Source organism: Crinia signifera, unplaced genomic scaffold (assembly GCF_055691185.1).
Source record: "Crinia signifera unplaced genomic scaffold, ASM5569118v1 HAP2_SCAFFOLD_103, whole genome shotgun sequence".
NCBI classification, from domain to species: Eukaryota; Metazoa; Chordata; class Amphibia; order Anura; family Myobatrachidae; genus Crinia; species Crinia signifera.
Window position 1 is genome coordinate 201102 of NW_028141997.1, and position 12766 is coordinate 213867.

The window sequence follows — 12766 nt, forward strand, 5'->3', positions numbered from 1 at the left end:
GGAGGTGGTAGGTAGGGGTGAGTGGGGGGGGGGTGGTGAGTAGAGGGGAGGTGGTGGGAAGGGTAGTGAGTGGGGGGAGGTGGTGAGTAGGGCTGAGTGGGGGGGAGGTGGTGAGTAGAGGGAGGTGGTGAGTAGAGGGGCGGTGGTGGGTGCGGAGAGTGGGGGGGAGGTGGTGAGTAGAGAGGAGGTGGTGGGTAGAGGTGAGTGGGGTGAGGTGGTGGGTAGGGGTGGGTGGGGGGAGGTAGTGGGTAGGGGTGGGTGGGGGGAGGTGGTGAGTGGAGGGGAGGTGGTGGGTAGAGGGAGGTGGTGAGTAGAGGGGCGGTGGTGGGTGCGGAGAGTGGGGGGGAGGTGGTGAGTACAGAGGAGGAGGTGGGTAGAGGTGAGTGGGGGGAGGTGGTGGGTAGGGGTGAGTGGGGGGGAGGTGGTGGGTAGGGGTGGGGGGGAGGTGGTGAGTGGAGGGGAGGTGGTGGGTAGGGGTGAGTGGGGGGGAGGTGGTGGGTAGGGGTGAGTGGGGGGGAGGTGGTGGGTAGGGGTGGGTGGGGGGAGGTAGTGGGTAAGGGGTGGCGGTGGGTTAGCGGCTAGACAGACACCAGTGAGGGCCCCCCGGTACTCGGCGCCTCGGGGCCTGGTCTCCATGGTAACCCTCAGGCAGGAGGACACGGTGCGGCCGATCGCTAGGGGAGGGTCTGTATCACATTGCGGCCAATCACGTTCCGTCTCTCTGGAGCAGCCTAGCCTGCTAGACAGTGTCCCTGCTTCCCTATTGGTGTTCTCAGCTGTCTGTCAGCGTTGAGACCCGCCTCCCTGTGTCTCCTGTCTGCCAGGCTGCTGTGAGAGGCGCACGGGGAGCAGCAGAGCCCAGCCCAGCAGCACAGCATCCTCTGCCAGCAGCGCTGCACCCGGAGCAGGTGAGTGCTGCACCCATATATCTAACAGTGCGCTGCATCCATAGTCCTCCTCTGTGTGCTGCACCTCCAACCCCCTGTGTGCTGCATCCCTAACCCACTGTGTGCTCCATCCCAACCCCCTGTGTGCTGCATCCCTAACCCCCTGTGTGCTGCATCCCTAACCCACTGTGTGCTGCATCCCTAACCCACTGTGTGTGCTCCATCCCAACCCTCTGTGTGCTGCATCCCTAACCCCCTGTGTGCTGCATCCCTAACCCCCTGTGTGCTGCATCCCTAACCCACTGTGTGCTGCATCCCTAACCCACTGTGTGCTCCATCCCAACCCCCTGTGTGCTGCATCCCTAACCCCCTGTGTGCTGCATCCCTAACCCACTGTGTGCTCCATCCCAACCCCCTGTGTGCTGCATCCCTAACCCCCTGTGTGCTGCATCCCTAACCCACTGTGTGCTCCATCCCAACCCCCTGTGTGCTGCATCCCTAACCCCCTGTGTGCTCCATCCCAACCCCCTGTGTTCTCCATCCCAACCCCCCTGTGTGCTGCACCTCCAACCTTCTGTGTGCTCCATCCCTAACCCACTGTGTGCTGCATCCCAACCCTCTGTGTGCTGCACCTCCAACCCTCTGTGTGCTCCATCCCTAACCCACTGTGTGCTCCATCCCTAACCCACTGTGTGCTCCATCCCTAACCCACTGTGTGCTCCATCCCTAACCCACTGTGTGCTGGATGCTATTCCCCCAAAACCTATATGTGCTGTCATTATAATCATCTATGTGCTGCACCTCAACCCTATATCTGCTGCCATACTAACCTTCAATGCACTGCACCCCTAACCTACTGTGCTGTCCCCTATACCTCTGTGCTGCCCCCACTATCCCACTGTGCTGTCCCCTAACCTACTGTGCTGCCCCCACTATCCCACTGTGCTGCCCCCTATACCTCTGTGCTGCTGCCTATCCCTCTGTGCTGTCCCCTAACCCACTGTTCTGCCCCTTTCCCACTGGGCTGCCCTCTAATCCACTATGCTGCCCTCTAACCCTCTGTGCTGCCCCCTATCCCTCAGGGACGGGGCAGCCCTTACAGTCTGTGCTGCCCCTTACCCACTGTGCGGCCCTCTAACCCTCTGTGCTGCCCCCTATCCCTCTGTGCTGCCCCCTATCCCTCTGTGTGCTGATCTTATACAGTGTATTATATTATCCTCTATGGCAGTGATTTTCAACCTTTTTACCTTGCACCATGAGATCCCCGCAGGGCAAAACACATTGGCCCCCACAGGAAAAAAGAAAACAAACCTATTGCCCCCATATAAAAAACAATCACACTGGTCCCCACAGGTAACAAAAATAAAATACTTTGGTCCTTTACATGAAATGTAGAGACCAGTAGATAACAGTTGGACTGGTGGTGGCTGTAATCTGGTTTGGGCATCTGTAGATCTGGGGGCACACCTGAGAACAGATCAAGGCACACGAGTGTACCACGGCCAGTGGTTGAAGATCAGTGCTCTATGGTCTGCGGCTGAGGTGATACTGGTCCATTGGCTGCTGGTGTGGAAGCTGACCATAGGCCAGTGATCGCTGCTGCCTGGTATCACATTAACCCATTGGCTGCTGGTGTGGAAGCTGACCATAGGCCAGTGATCGCTGCTGCCTGATATCACATTAACCCATTGGCTGCTGGTGTGGAAGCTGACCATAGGCCAGTGATCGCTGCTGCCTGGTATCACATTAACCCATTGGCTGCTGGTGTGGAAGCTGACCATAGGCCAGTGATCGCTGCTGCCTGGTATCACATTAACCCATTGGCTGCCGGTGTGGAAGCTGACCATAGGCCAGTGATCGCTGCTGCCTGGTATCACATTAACCCATTGGCTGCTGGTGTGGAAGCTGACCTAAGACCATTGATTGCTGCTGCCTGGTATCACATTAACCCATTGGCTGCTGGTGTGGAAGCTGACCATATGCCAGTGATCGCTGCTGCCTGGTATCACATTAACCCATTGGCTGCTGGTGTGTTGCCTGGTTCTGTCAGACACGCAGAGCGAGCACCATGCCCCAGCCTTCTCCTAGTACACAGCATGGGCAGTATATGAGTATGAGAGGGCGGTTTATAAGGTCTTATTAATGTTTATCACTTAGACAAACCTTAGATGTTGTAGAACTACCAGTCACAGCATGCCCACCAGCATACCGGCACTGTACGCGAGCTGAATAGCCCCCACCTGATGGCGTGTGGCAGTATGTGGTTGGGAGGTGGCAGAGAGGCCTATGTATTATTATTACTATACATGGCCCCAGCACGCCCTCTGCACTATACTCCTGTGCTCCCGTCATTGGTCATTGTGTGATGTGACAGCAGGATGACAATAAGACACACCTAATGCGATGTCCCTGTCTGCCGCTGCATGGCATGTATGTTACCCACAGCCCAGGCATGGTGGGCATTACTGATGGCTCAGGGCGGCTGGGAGGCTCCTGGTAGTGAATGGAGAGAGAAGGGGGGCTCTGCCGTGGTAGAGGGATGGGAGTCGGCTGGGATTCTTTGTTGAGGAATAGGTGGTGGTCTGTGTGAGCAGCTGTGCACCCAGACGTCATGGTGCTGGAAGGCACCCAGGATCTGTGATCGGCTACCTGACCCTGGGAGATACGGAGTGTGACTGTGTGTGTCAGGATTTATCTGCCATCATTGTTACTGGCAGTGGCACTGGTACTGGCAGCAGATCCCACACAGGCCCTGTAAATGGTGCAAATCCAGGCTTCAGTGCCAGGGCATCGCTTAGATGCAGGGCTGCTGTGCCCGGCACACATGCTGGGCATAACGTACTGTGCCAGGTACATCAGATGTGTAGGGATTATTCCTCCTCTGCTTCCACTCGTCCCCTATTTACTTTTTAGAATATGCCCCCCCTCCCCCCCTCCCCACTCACTTGAACACAGGAATGATGTCTATTGTGTGTAGTCACTGTATATGCCCATTGTGTAATGCTGGTACTTATACAACCCATGGCTGGGCTTCTCCCATCTCTGGCTGTGCTGCTCTGCGCAGTGTAACGGGGTCAGAGGTCACACTGCGCTGCCCGCTGGCTGCACTGCCGCTCCCAGGAGTACCGCTGCCCTGCTCCCTGCCACATTATCACTCCTGGTCGCCCTGCCAGCGTTAGTAAATGTGCGGGGGCACTTTTTTTTGTTTGGAGGGGGGGAGGCAAATCCTGGTATCCCAGGAATCGCGGGATTGAGCATTTGAATCAGAATTGAAAAAATCAATTGCAAAACAGCAGGTGTGAGGGTCTCCCAACTAACCCCCCCCCCCCACACCTTGGAACACTGTGGCCCATGGGTGGGACAGCAGGACAGTCACTGGAAAACAGGGCAATCTCTCCAAAGTCAGGCCAGTGTTGGGAGGTACGCAGTCGGGATGTTAAATATTACTGTATGGTCTGTTTAATATTTGTCTGCTCCACCTCCCAGTGGCCAAGCGCCCCTTATGTACTATGCCCCATATGTATCACAGGGGGCCAAGCTGGTGACACGGTACCCATTGTGATGGGAATGGTGTATACCCAGCTGTGTGTCATACTGTGATGCCGCTGTCCGCTGTGCTGAACTGCTTCATCCTCCTGCAGCAGCTGCCACACGGAGAAGTAGGGATCGCTGTGTCATGCTCAGATGGGCCTCATTCACAGTCCGGTCTGCAAACACCCTGTGTTTTTGCATTCCGCACCCTAAGTCTGACTATTCTCATGTACCGAGCCACCTCTGAGGCCCAGTTATTGTATAGTGTAATAATATACAGAAGTCACTCACACCGCCCGCTCAGCCTGACCTAGATAGATAGCAGGTGCTGGCAGTATATAGTATATTTGTGTGGCTGTATTACTGTCAGCATGGATGTGGTAAGCGGTACAGGCTCCGCTATAGGAACGCTGTGCAAATATTAAGGAGGCAACTAATAGCAAGTATCTTGTTTCCTGTTAATACTCCCAAAAACTGATTTCCGGCACCGTGGTATTTGTCATCATGCCTAGTTCTCCCTATATAGGTCTATAAATTCCCGCACAGAGCGTGGAGGCTACTGTAGAAATCACCAGCTCCGTTTTCTGAGTATCGGCTTTGTTGTATGTGATGGCTGTGTACTCTATGGTCTGGCTATAGTGGCTGTGTACTCTATGGTCTGGCTATATAGTGGCTGTGCACTCTATGGTCTGGCTATATAGTGGCTGTGTACTCTATGGTCTGGCTATATAGTGGCTGTGTACTCTATGGTCTGGCTATAGTGGCTGTGTACTCTATGGTCTGGCTATATAGTGGCTGTGCACTCTATGGTCTGGCTATATAGTGGCTGTGTACTCTATGGTCTGGCTATATAGTGGCTGTGTACTCTATGGTCTGGCTATATAGTGGCTGTGTACTCTATGGTCTGGCTATATAGTGGCTGTGCACTCTATGGTCTGGCTATAGTGGCTGTGTACTCTATGGTCTGGCTATATAGTGGCTGTGCACTCTATGGTCTGGCTATATAGTGCCTGTGCACTCTATGGTCTGGCTATATAGTGGCTGTGCACTCTATGGTCTGGCTATATAGTGGCTGTGTACTCTATGGTCTGGCTATATAGTGGCTGTGTACTCTATGGTCTGGCTATATAGTGGCTGTGTACTCTATGGTCTGGCTATAGTGGCTGTGTACTCTATGGTCTGGCTATAGTTGCTGTGTACTCTATGGTCTGGCTATAGTGGCTGTGTACTCTATGGTCTGGCTATAGTGGCTGTGTACTCTATGGTCTGGCTATATAGTGGCTGTGCACTCTATGGTCTGGCTATATAGTGGCTGTGTACTCTATGGTCTGGCTATATAGTGGCTGTGTACTCTATGGTCTGGCTATAGTGGCTGTGTACTCTATGCTCTGGCTATATAGTGGCTGTGCACTCTATGGTCTGGCTATATAGTGGCTGTGTACTCTATGGTCTGGCTATATAGTGGCTGTGTACTCTATGGTCTGGCTATATAGTGGCTGTGTACTCTATGGTCTGGCTATATAGTGGCTGTGCACTCTATGGTCTGGCTATAGTGGCTGTGTACTCTATGGTCTGGCTATATAGTGGCTGTGCACTCTATGGTCTGGCTATATAGTGCCTGTGCACTCTATGGTCTGGCTATATAGTGGCTGTGCACTCTATGGTCTGGCTATATAGTGGCTGTGTACTCTATGGTCTGGCTATATAGTGGCTGTGTACTCTATGGTCTGGCTATATAGTGGCTGTGTACTCTATGGTCTGGCTATAGTGGCTGTGTACTCTATGGTCTGGCTATAGTGGCTGTGTACTCTATGGTCTGGCTATAGTGGCTGTGTACTCTATGGTCTGGCTATATAGTGGCTGTGCACTCTATGGTCTGGCTATATAGTGGCTGTGTACTCTATGATCTGGCTATATAGTGGCTGTGTACTCTATGGTCTGGCTATATAGTGGCTGTGTACTCTATGATTTGGCTATATAGTGGCTGTGTACTCTATGGTCTGGCTATATAGTGGCTGTGCACTCTATGGTCTGGCTATATAGTGGCTGTGTACTCTATGATCTGGCTATATAGTGGCTGTGTACTCTATGGTCTGGCTATATAGTGGCTGTGTACTCTATGATTTGGCTATATAGTGGCTGTGTACTCTATGGTCTGGCTATATAGTGGCTGTGTACTCTATGGTCTGGCTATATAGTGGCTGTGTACACTATGGTCTGGCTATATAGTTGCTGTGTACTCTATGGTCTGGCTATATAGTGGCTGTGTACTCTATGGTCTGGCTATATAGTGGCTGTGTACTCTATGGTCTGGCTATATAGTGGCTGTGTACTCTATGGTCTGGATATAGTGGCTGTGTACTCTGTGGTTCAGCTGCGGTGGCTGTGTACTCTGTGGTCTGGCTATAGTGGCTGTGTACGCTATGGTCTGGCTATAGTGGCTGTGTACTCTATGGTCTGGCTATAGTGGCTGTGTACTCTATGGTCTGGCTATAGTGGCTGTGTACTCTGTGGTTCAGCTGCGGTGGCTGTGTACTCTGTGGTCTGGCTATAGTGGCTGTGTACTCTGTGGTCTGGCTATAGTGGCTGTATACGCTATGGTCTGGCTATAGTGGCTGGGTACTCTATGGTCTGGCTATAGTGGCTGTGTACACTATGGTCTGGCTATAGTGGCTGGGTACTCTATGGTCTGGCTATAGTCGCTGTGTAATCTATGATCTGGCTATAGTGGCTTTGTACTCTGTGATTCAGCTGCGGTGGCTGTGTACTCTGTGGTCTGGCTGTGGTGGCTGTGTACTCTGTGGTTTGGTTGCAGTGGCTGTGCACTTTATGGTCTAGCTGTGATGGCTATGGTTTGTCAGTCTACTCTATGGTCTCACTGTGAGGACTGTGAACTCTATAGGTGGTGGTGGCTGGTCTGGCTGTGTACTCTATGGTCTGTCTGTGATGGTTGTGTACTCTATGGTCTGTCTGTGATGGTTGTGTACTCTATGGTCTGTCTGTGATAGCTCTGTACTCTATGGTCTGACAGTGTACTCTATGGCCTAGGTGTGATGGCTGTGTACTCTGTGGTTTGGTTGCAGTAGCTGTGTACTCTATGGCCTGTCTATGATGGCTGTTTACTCTGTTCTTTGGTTGCAGTGGCTGTGTACGCTATGGTCTGTCTGTGATGGCTGTGTACTCTATGGTCTAGCTGTGATGGCTGTGTACTCTATGGTCTGTCTGTGATGGCTGTTTACTCTATGGTCTGTCTGTGATGGCTGTGTACTCTATGGTCTGTCTGGGATGGCTGTGTACTCTATGGTCTGTCTGTGATGGTTGTGTACTCTATGGTCTGTCTGTGATGGTTGTGTACTCTATGGTCTGTCTGTGATGGCTGTGTACTCTATGGTCTGTCTGTGATGGCTGTGTACTCTATGGTCTGTCTGTGATGGCTGTGTACTCTATGGTCTGTCTGTGATGGCTGTGTACTCTATGGTCTGTCTGTGATGGTTGTGTACTCTATGGTCTGTCTGTGATGGCTGTGTACTCTATGGTCTGTCTGTGATGGCTGTTTACTCTATGGTCTGTCTGTGATGGCTGTGTACTCTATGGTCTGTCTGTGATGGCTGTGTACTCTATGGTCTGTCTGTGATGGCTGTGTACTCTATGGTCTGTCTGTGATGGCTGTTTACTCTATGATCTTGCTGTGATGGCTGTGTACTCTATGGTCTGTCTGTAATGGCTGTGTACTCTATGGTCTGTCTGTGATGGCTGTGTACTCTATGGTCTTGCTGTGATGGCTGTGTACTCTATGGTCTGTCTGTGATGGCTGTGTACTCTATGGTCTGTCTGTAATGGCTGTGTACTCTATGGTCTTGCTGTGATGGCTGTGTACTCTATGGTCTGTCTGTGATGGCTGTGTACTCTATGGTATAGCTGTGATGGCTGTGTACTCTATGGTATAGCTGTGATGGCTGTGTACTCTGTGGTTTCCCCACCCCTTACGTGAGCACCCCTGTATTGTGATATATGAGGTGGGATAGATGCCTTTGCTACATATTGAGGTCACCTCGCCCACAATGATATGTGCTTGTACACTGGTACCCCTGATTTTGGCATAGACCCCAGTACACCATAAGTAGGGGCACTGTCATGCTAGGGCACAATGCGGTTCAGAGCTGAAGTATTTATCCTACCAGCCAAGGTACCAAGTGATAACCAGCCTAATCCGCGGCTGGGAGAAGGAATGTAACCATGTGGTGCCCTGGTAATTGACAGAGGAGTACAATGGCCACACCCCCCTGGTGCACAGACTCCTCTGCAGGAGGACCACAGATGGCCGGTCTCTCCAGGAGTCTGCAGAAATGATCAGGCACCAGTTACAGCATCATTATGCACTGTTGGCAGAGGGAAGGGTGCTGTGATTTACCAGGGAAGATCCTTAATTGGTGACAGGGGGGAGACAGGTGCCAGGGATGAGTAATTCGATTGTAGCTGGGAGCGCTCTGCGGGGAGCCGAGAGAGAACGTGGATGAGCCCCCAGTGTATGCAGCCAGCATCCCAGGGACTAAGGCCAGAATGTCACATGTTAGTCCCATTATGTATTCTGGTATTTGGGCAGGGACGTCATGATAACACTGTGCTAACATACATGATCACATGTGATGTCTGCATGGAACAGCTAATCAGCACACAACTGTCATTTTTCAAGCTCAGCCTGTAATGTGGCCACTAGGAGCCGGTTGGCTGCTACTTTATCTCTCGCCAAGTCTTAGTACGTCTCCTCCTAGATCCCTTAGAATTAGAAGGTGATGACCCCTTTATGCAGAGAGACCAGTTACCAGTCTATAATTATATCAAAACAACCAGGTGATTGGGGGCTGTGATCAGTACCCAGCGCTGCATGTGTGGGTGTAATATATTGGTTACTCTGGTGTTGGTGCTGTCTTGCTCGCAGTGTTGTGTTGCGCTGTCCGTCTGTCTGTGAGTATAATGTGATGGATACATCATCGCGTCTTACACTGACATGTGTGTCATCCTCCCGGAGAGGAGACAGGCTCCATGCAGTGCCTGCATGGTTACAGGGTGAGCAGAATGCAGTGTAGTTTCTGTGTCAGTTACAGGATGAGCAGGATGCAGTGTGACCGTCTTTGCACAGTTACAAGATGAGCAGAATGTAGTGTGACCGTCTTTGCACAGTTACAGGATGAGTAGAACGTGGTGTGACCGTCTGTGCATGGGTACAGGAGGAGCAGAATGCAGTGTGACAGCCCATGCACAGTTACAGGATGAGCAGACTGCAGTTTAACAGTCCATACATGATTACAGGATGAGCAGAATGCAGTGTAACAGTCCATACAGGGTTACATGGTGAGCAGAATGCAGTGTGACAGTCTGTGCACGGTTACAGGAGGAGTAGAATGCAGTGTGACAATCCGTGCACGTTTACAGGATGATCAGAATGCAGTGTGACAGTCCATACACGTTACATGGTGAGCAGAATGCAGTGTAACAGTCCATACATGTTACATGGTGAGCAGAATGCAGTGTGACAGTCCATACACGGTTACAGGGTGAGCAGAATGCATTGTGACAGTCCATACACGGTTACATGGTGAGCAGAATGCAGTGTGACAGTCCATACAGAGTTACAGGATGAGCAGAATGCAGTGTGACAGTCCATACAGAGTTACATGGTGAGCAGAATGCAGTGTGACAGTCCATACACGGTTACATGGTGAGCAGAATGCAGTGTGACAGTCCATACACGGCTACATGGTGAGCAGAATGCAGTGTGACAGTCCGTGCACGATTACAGGAGGAGTAGAATGCAGTGTGACAGTCCATACACGGTTACATGGTGAGCGGAATGCAGTGTGACAGTCCATACACGTTTACAGGATGATCAGAATGCATTGTGACAGTCCATACACAGTTACATGGTAAGCAGAATGCAGTGTGACAGTCCATACACTGTTACATGGTGAGCAGAATGCAGTGTGACAGTCCATACACGGTTACATGGTGAGCAGAATGCAGTGTGACAGTCCGTACACAGTTTCATGATGAGCAGAATGCAGTGTGACAGTCCATACATGGTTACATGGTGAGCAGAATGCAGTGTGACAGTCCATACACGGTTACATGGTGAGCAGAATGCAGTGTGACAGTCCGTACACAGTTTCATGATGAGCAGAATGCAGTGTGACAGTCCATACACGGTTACATGGTGAGCAGAATGCAGTGTGACAGTCCATACATGGTTACATGGTGAGCAGAATGCAGTGTGACAGTCCATACACGGTTACATGGTGAGCAGAATGCAGTGTGACAGTCCGTACACAGTTTCATGATGAGCAGAATGCAGTGTGACAGTCCATACATGGTTACATAGTGAGCAGAATGCAGTGTGACAGTCCGCACACGGTTACATGGTGAGCAGAATGCAGTGTGACAGTCCATACATGGTTACATGGTGAGCAGAATGCAGTGTGACAGTCCATACACGGCTACATGGTGAGCAGAATGCAGTGTGACAGTCTGTGTACGGTTACAGGATGAGCAGAATGCAGTGTGACAGTCCATACACGGTTACATGGTGAGCAGAATGCAGTGTGACAGTCCATACATGGTTACATGGTGAGCAGAATGCAGTGTGACAGTCCATACACGGTTACATGGTGAGCAGAATGCAGTGTGACAGTCCATACACTGTTACATGGTAAGCAGAATGCAGTGTGACAGTCCATAAACAGTTACTTGGTGAGCAGAATGCAGTGTAACAGTCCAGACATGATTACAGGATGAGCAGAATGCAGTGTAGCAGTCAATACATGTTACATGGTGAGCATAATGCAGTGTGACAGTCCATGCACAGTTACATGATGAGCAGAACGCAGTGTAACAGTCCATACACGGTTACATAGTGAGCAAAATGCAGTGTGACAGTCCGTACACAGTTACATGATGAGCAGAATGCAGTGTGACAGTCCATACAGAGTTACAGGATGAGCAGAATGCAGTGTGACAGTCCATACAGAGTTACAGGATGAGCAGAATGCAGTGTGACAGTCCGTACACCGTTACATGGTGAGCAGAATGCAGTGTGATATTCCATACATGGTTACATGGTAAGCAGAATGCAGTGTGACATTCCATACTTGGTTACATGGTGAGCAGAATGCAGTGTGACATTCCATACAGAGTTACATGGTGAGCAGAATGCAGTGTGACAGTTCATACAGAGTTACAGGATGAGCAGAATGCAGTGTGACAGTTCATACAGAGTTACATGGTGAGCAGAATGCAGTGTGACAATCCATACACAGTTACATGGTGAGCAGAATGCAGTGTGACAGTCCATACAGAGTTACAGGATGAGCAGAATGCAGTGTGACATTCCATACACAGTTACATGGTGAGCAGAATGCAGTGTGACAGTCCATACACGGTTACATGGTGAGCAGAATGCAGTGTAACATTCCATACACAGTTACATGGTGAGCAGAATGCAGTGTGACAGTCCATACACGGTTACATGGTGAGCAGAATGCAGTGTGACAGTCCATACACGGTTACATGGTGAGCAGAATACAGTGTGACAGTGCATACACGGTTACATGGTGAGCAGAATGCAGTGTGACAGTGCATACACGGTTACATGGTGAGCAGAATGCAGTGTGACAGTCCATACACGGTTACATGGTGAGCAGAATGCAGTGTGGCAGTGCATACATGGTTACAGGATGAGCAGAATACAGTGTGACAGTCTATACACAGTTACATGGTGAGCAGAATGCAGTGTGACAGTCCATACATGGTTACATGGTGAGCAGAATGCAGTGTGACAGCGCATACATGGTTACAGGATGAGCAGAATGCAGTGTGACAGTCCATACACGGTTACAGGATGAGCATAATGCAGTGTGACAGGCTATACACGGTTACATGGTGAGCAGAATGCAGTGTGACAGTCCATACATGGTTACATGGTGAGCAGAATGCAGTGTGACATTCCATACATGGTTACATGGTGAGCAGAATACAGTGTGACATTCCATACACAGTTACATGGTGAGCAGAATGCAGTGTGACAGTCCATACAGAGTTCCAGGATGAGCAGAATGCAGTGTGACAGTTCATACAGAGTTACATGGTGAGCAGAATGCAGTGTGACATTCCATACACAGTTACATGGTGAGCAGAATGCAGTGTGACAGTCCATACAGAGTTACAGTATGAGCAGAATGCAGTGTGACATTCCATACACAGTTACATGGTGAGCAGAATGCAGTGTGACAGTCCATACACGGTTACATGGTGAGCAGAATGCAGTGTGACATTCCATACACAGTTACATGGTGAGC

The 12766-nt window shown here is 50.7% G+C and overlaps 1 protein-coding gene across 4 annotated transcripts in view; it reads left to right on the forward strand.

The window, feature by feature from the left end:
• The first annotated feature begins 677 nt into the window (after window positions 1–677).
• Window positions 678–12766, forward strand: part of LOC146051509 (dihydropyrimidinase-related protein 5-like) — a 115251-nt gene continuing 103162 nt past the window's right edge. For all 4 annotated transcript variants that reach the window (XR_014466842.1, XR_014466840.1, XR_014466841.1 and 1 more), the window contains exon 1: window positions 678–908. The gene's annotated coding sequence lies outside the window, so the exon portion shown is untranslated. The remainder of the gene's footprint in view (window positions 909–12766) is intronic.